The 6,716-nt window shown below is 36.5% G+C and overlaps 1 non-coding gene across 1 annotated transcript; it reads right to left on the bottom strand.

The window, feature by feature from the left end:
• Positions 1–247: 247 nt before the first annotated feature.
• Positions 248–3,971, bottom strand: LOC105045256 (uncharacterized). The gene is made up of 4 exons (XR_012141478.1): positions 3,786–3,971; positions 1,260–1,320; positions 874–1,176; positions 248–586 (listed from the first exon to the last, which is right to left on the bottom strand). It is a non-coding gene; the product is annotated as an uncharacterized protein (transcript).
• Positions 3,972–6,716: the final 2,745 nt, after the last annotated feature.

Genomic DNA, 6,716 nt, shown 5'->3' with positions numbered 1-6,716 from the left:
AGCAATAGAATCATGCAATAGTAATGAACTTCTTCTGCCTCTCCCTCTTATACGTGTTTGTTGTGGCCGGTAGGTACTCGTAATTGAGAATTTAGACTTCCCTTAAGTGACTGCAAGTTCCCTATCATCAAAACCAAATGTCTTTAACATTTGTTGAAGTCAAAATTCTCAATTATGAGTACCTACAGGCCGAAACAAACACGTATAAGAACTGAGCCCAAGGAAGCATGTTTGCTAAGCATGAATATAGACAAACATCAGAAATGTTGATGCATGACCCATGTCTGCCATGACAGTTTTCATAAGATAAGTTTTACATCATCCAAAATGCATAAAACTTACATAAGTCGACCTTGCCTGTGGAACTCAACCATGCGAATGCTGATGGCAGTAAGCTTCAGTACTCTGCTCGCTTTCCCCTATGCAAGTCTCTCTTTATCACCCCAATTTCTTTGATCAGGGCCTCTGAGATGTGTCCAGGTGCAGGTGTATATCCATCAAACCAATTTGCTATACTAGTTCTTTTGTTGAAATCTTCAGATATCATTCATCATGCTCTTGAACTGGAAACACTGGTTTCATGATTCTGATCACGACAATGTATCGTTAAAATTAGCTAGCACCCCACGTTCATGAAGCATTGTATTAACATTGTCATTGCTTTGTGATTCAAAATAAAGACACCTAAAGAGTAACAAGTATTCTTGATTTTAAAACTGAAACATTCTTGATCATAATTGAAATGATAATAGGTAGCTATTTTTTTGCCAAAAAGGAGGAGCAGAGCACCACCCGACTTCATTAAGAAAATAAAGTGGTACAAAAGGCCTGAAGGAAGACGATATGCAGTATATTGGGTATCAGAAAACTCACATAATTGGCAAGTAGCATTAAACTAAGATGCAGCAGAAAAATATTCAGGGAAAACAGCACATTTTGACATGTCTCCTATCAACAATCAAATTCTTCGATCCACAGCAGCCTCAACAAAACCCCAACCATCTTCAATATCAGGTCCCATCCAATAACCAGCTATTTTCACATGCATATAGGAATCTACAGTCCTGCAACTAGCAACTGAAACACACAAATATCCGACAGGCATCAATGGATTCTGACAGCACCCCATAGTGATGTCAAAACAGATCATGTTGTTGGGTCTGGATAGTTTCATAGCTGCAAATAATAGTGCAAAGCATCAACTAAAATGGATGATTTAAATTTAAAGAATTGCATACCACAGAGGGATGGGATGAGACCTGGCCTGGGTGCTACTTGACCCAATATTCTATTTACAAGTGAAGCCTGTACTTGTGCCTCCTGCAAACAGGTTGATAGTGTATCAGAATGAGGAAGTCCATGAGTATGAACAGACCCTTGTAAAAACAGACAACATGACAAAATGCCACAAGCAAGCAAGAATCAGATGTAGGCATTTGTTCTCTTTCATCACATTATGCAGTCTTCCATTTCATTTAGAGTCATAAAAGAAGATAACACAGACATCTTCCCCCTTTGTAAAAAGAACAAGCTGATTCAACTTTGCATAAATTATAAGCCTAGTTTATTGAGTGCTGAAAGGGGTCTCCTGGTGCATATTTCGTATACTGTAATTGGCTGACAAATGTAAACTTGAAATCTTTGATATAGTGATCAAGAAGCGGCAGCAGATGGCAAGAGTGATAGGGGCTAAAAATGCATTATCCAGAAAACCCTTCATTTCAGGATAGCTAAAATCACATCATCAGTGGTTGGTATCCTATGCATAAAGTCGCACGACTCCAGCTTCAATAACCATGCATGTAATGCATCAAAAATAACAATTTCCAGTAAATCCATAATTACATGGGACAACCAACAGAAATTATAGCTGAACATTCAAATATCCCCTAACACTACTGGAGTAACAAAGGACAAGAACTGTCTTCAGACTCAAGAATCCATATGCCCAACTCTAAAGGGTTGAACTCAGAAATTGGTTTCCGTATGTCATTAAACAATCATGCAATGAATCAATGCCTACAGAACCAATGTCATCAATTGCACAGCATTTCATACGTCAATAGATCATGGGAACAAGAGAAGATAATTGTCTCTTTAATTTGCAAGAAAAGGAAGTAAAAGCTAGCAAGCATAACATGTCACCATCTTTCTATGCTTATTAGAAATGATCACATCTCTAACCAATAAGAGGAATTACAAATGAATGACTTCTACAACTATAGTAAGACTTCAAATAAAATGCCACAAGTTGAAGGAGATCAATTCTCCTATCTACTGCATTCCTGGACATAAAAAGGTATTCTCTTTGACACAATGGTCTCGCTAAAAGGCCTCCAAATACTTCAACTACCATGGTCTCCAAAGATCGATCCAGTTCTGGACAATGCAAATAGATGGAATCACATGGAGGAACTGCTAAAATCTTATATGCTTATAAGAAGGTGATTTTTTGAGGTCTCATACTCTTGGGATTTCAAAACCAGTGACCTCCAATTCCTCCTACTTCTGCCATGCTGCATCACTTTTTCTCGTATATGGTAAAAACTTCAACTTATGTATTTCTCAGATATCATACAGATACTGTGTCCAGTCAGCCAAACGCCAGCTAACTTCCGTCCTGCTTAATAAAGTCCTAAGAGACCTTTGAGGATCAAATTAACTTCATCAGCTCATAACACCCTTGATAAGTTCTGCTTATCTACTCTCAGCCCAGAATAGCGTAAGGCAAGACACCCTGAAAGATAAAACACCAAGGGTCCATCCAGAAAAAGTTTCAAAAGCAACATTTCTTCCATACAAAGTGCCCTGCCTATCCTATCCTAGATTCTCACGATCAAAGGATGCGTTGTCCTTGAGGAGAAGAACAATACCTAGCATTCTTCTCGAACACCACTACCATGTTTCAAGCAACCTGCTGTAAACTTCTGTAATCCAATCAAAAAAATTGAACAATAATTTCTCAGAAGAACTCTTCATCTCAGAACATCTCTCACTAAGTTGTTATTATAAGACTGAAGCAAAGAAACAAAATATCTCATACATAAAAGATCAATTTAATAAGGAAAAAACAATGTCACCAAGCCCATATTGCCTCCAATTCTTAACAAGAAGCTGCAAGTTCTTTTTGGGGAAGGCCAGGACACTCTAAGTTACCAACTCTTTCACTTTTCCCCAACAACATTGATACCCATGACCAAGACACTTTTCTTTTGTCCAGATTATAAGCACCTCGAACCATTTTAAGTGAATGGAATAGAGCCCAGCTCAGCATAAAAAGGCACCATAAAATTGAAGCTAAAAGACCCTTATGCACTGCCTTAAAGCCATTTGCCAAATTAAAACTCCATAGCCCACTGCCCGACCATCTCCATATGACCAATCTTTTCCTTTTTCTTTTTCTTTTATTTGCCCCTTTTAACAAGAATCGACATCTACTCCATAGATAGCCTCCTACAATTCTTCAATCTTAAATTGGTTAATTGCCACTAGGAACGCCCTGGTAAAATTTTCTTAAAAAAAGGGAACCATTTAATTACAAATTTCAGTGTCCCTATAATAACAATGTCTCAGCCAACAAAGTTACCGGAGAAATAAGTTTACAAGACCCCGGGGCAAAGATGCTGTCACTGTATAACCCTCATAGTGCTGATTAATAATCTGGTACTAGTATAGCTGATGGAAACCCAAAAGTTTCTCTAAACAATTAAAAATGTGAACTTTAAGCAGAACCAATTGAACAAAATTGAGATTTAGGACGGAGGACAGAAGAAGCAGTTTGTCACCTCTTTCACTGCTGTCGGGCCATGGGGAAGGATGAAGGGTCTCAAAGAGGGGTTGCAGATTCCGCACGCCATTAATAAAGAGAGAGGAGAGGAGGAGGAGGAGGAGGAGGAGGGGTGAGAGGGAGGGCAGTGTGCGGGTGTGTTCGAGGGGCTGAAAGGAAGAGGTGCGTCGACGGACCCCGCGAACGCCAACCCAAGCTCCAGGTGGCTCGGTGTAATCGATTCGGGTTTCGCACAAATGGATTTTGGCCATGGCTCAATTCGTTCGGATCCGTTTATTAAACGGGTCATTCGGATTGCTGATGCGTTTGACTTAGTTTGACCCATAGATGGAACCTAATTCATTTAAGAAAAAATTACCTATAAATTCTTAAATAGATTCAAAATTATTTTTAGATTCCTGAACTTTGAATAAAAAGTCTTTGAAATACTAAGGAATTATTTCTGTGTAATCAAGATACATACCTGTATAATCTGAACATGAACGTGCATAATCAGATATTGAAACTAGATAATCTGCATAACCTAATCTGAACATAAACTTGTGTAATTTGAACATAAATCCGTGTATCTTGAACATAGATCTATGTAACCAATCGGTGTGGACGGCAAGAATCTAAAAATAACTTCTTAGTATTTTAGTGATTTTTATTCAACTTGAAAAGTCAAGAGACTTAAAAGTAATTTTAGATCCATCTAGAAATCTATAGATAATTTTTTCTTCATTTAACCCATCTTACGATTTATTAAATCTATTTCAAAGCCTATTTAACTTATTTTAAATTTTTTAATACTTGTTGAATTCATTTAACCTAATTTGACCTATTTATCAAATAGATTATCTAATATCTATTTAATAAAAGGATTGAATTCAAATTTGAATTTTTGACCACTTAATAAATTGGTTGGATTTTGGTTAATAAATTTTTAAGACCGTTGTGTATCCAATCATACCGTCCTGATTGCCATTGCTAATAGGGGTGTGGTTGATCCTAAGAAATGTCTATTGTCTAATTGCAGAGGAATGAACTAAATTCCAAAACCTTCAAATAGTAGAGGTGTTTGTCTTCTAATTACAGGGAATGGACTAAAATCCATTTATAATAGAGGTGACATATGATCTGAACACAACTCAAGCTCCACTTGGAAAAGCTAGTTTAGGCTCGGATCACAGCTAAACAAACCAAGCCTAGTAGATGATCTAAACTTGAATTAATTTCAAGCCAAGTTAAAAATAGGCCTCGAACAATAAGGCTTACTTTGATTAGACTTTAAAAATAAATGTTGCATATAAGTTTAGATAATGGTTACTCGATCTAAGATACAAAGATCCACAATATTAGGATCATTTCGAACGTAAATGAGTATTTAATTTTTGAATCCATTAAGTATTAATTTAGATTTGAATCAAGTTTCTAATTCACATTTAAGTAGAATTTTGTTTCAACTTAAATTGATTTGTAGCTCAATTTATGATTTTTAAGCTGATCAATTAGGCTAGTGTTTGGCTTGTTTGGAAATTAAATTCGAATTAAGATCAAAGTAATGATGAAAAAATCAAGTTTGATCCTAATTTTCAAACTCAAAGTTGAGTCAAACCAAGCTTGATGGACCCAAGCTCAATCAAGCTTAACTCTTTTACACCCCTACCTTCACTTGCTAAGTGCAGCTGGTGTTCCATAGCGAAGCTCAATTCATGCTGGTCTTATTTTTTTTTCATTAACAATGAGTAAAGCATGGTGCAGCAAAACAGACAATGGATATTGATTTTTTAGTGCATAGTGCCATTATTTTTAAATTATTAAAAACCTTGAATTATCGATCTTGTAAATCATTCTCAGATGAATTGATTTAATTAGTAGAGTATTTTTTAACGAAAACCAAATAGTGTATATTATTAACAAGTTGTGTAAGTAATGTACGAATTAATATAAGAAAGACATGGATTAAAACTAGTGATGTTATATTGTGATAAATTTTTGATTCTATACATGTATGAATTAATAACCTTACATTTTCTTTGTTGTGAAAATGGATGATTTAAGATTGTATGGGTGTAGAGACATCCATAGGCATCACATTACAAATCCTCGAGGGGTCATGGAAACAGAGAGAATTCTAGAGGATGTTCACAACATGATAGGCAGCATGAGATGCAACCTATTTTGCTACATTATTTGTCTATTTGTAAATGTGAGCAGCCTGAAGTTGTCCAATGATGGCATCATTCTCCAGATATCCAGCAGAAACGGCAAAAATCTAGGCAGCTTTTGAAGCTGGTTAATGATGGTGAGGGAGTCCCTTTCCAAGAGGATTTTCTTGGTATTGAGATTGCAGAAAGCATCACCAAGACCTTGCTAGGGAGCTCAAAGCTGAGACATGAGAATGTTAATACCACAGAAATTATTGTAACCAAGTGCTATCACCATGCCTCTATGATCTCGGATAGCAAAGCTTGCATCACTCAATTTCCCACCATTAAGAATACTACCATCAGCGTTTATCTACACAAAATCATGGGTGGAGGTTCCTAGGTGAAAAGATGAGAGAAACCACAAATTCCCAATTGAAGAATGGGCATGATCGTTGGTGGTTGCATGATCCCTGATAGAAACATTCAGCTCTTTGCAAGATTGCTTGTAGGGAGAAGCAAACATGAAATATACTTCTACTCCAAGCCAACCATATATGCCCACCAATATAACAATGCAGCAGCGTGGTAGTGCTAAAGTTCTTGTTTCTCTGAAATTTTTGGATATTTTTGCAATATTTCACTAATTCTCCACCCTTTTTTAATTTTCAAATATTTCCTAAAGTCGAACTACTCAGGAACATGAAATGACAAGGTTGATAAGTGTTCTGAATCTACATGGGTACTAGTTTTTTAATGATCATTTTAGAAAAGTGATGGATGCATTTGGTCAATGATAT

Source organism: Elaeis guineensis, chromosome 5 (genome assembly GCF_000442705.2).
Source record: "Elaeis guineensis isolate ETL-2024a chromosome 5, EG11, whole genome shotgun sequence".
NCBI classification, from domain to species: domain Eukaryota; kingdom Viridiplantae; phylum Streptophyta; class Magnoliopsida; order Arecales; family Arecaceae; genus Elaeis; species Elaeis guineensis.
The sequence above is the reverse complement of the archived record's forward strand: the minus strand, read 5'-3'. Positions and strand labels throughout refer to the sequence as shown.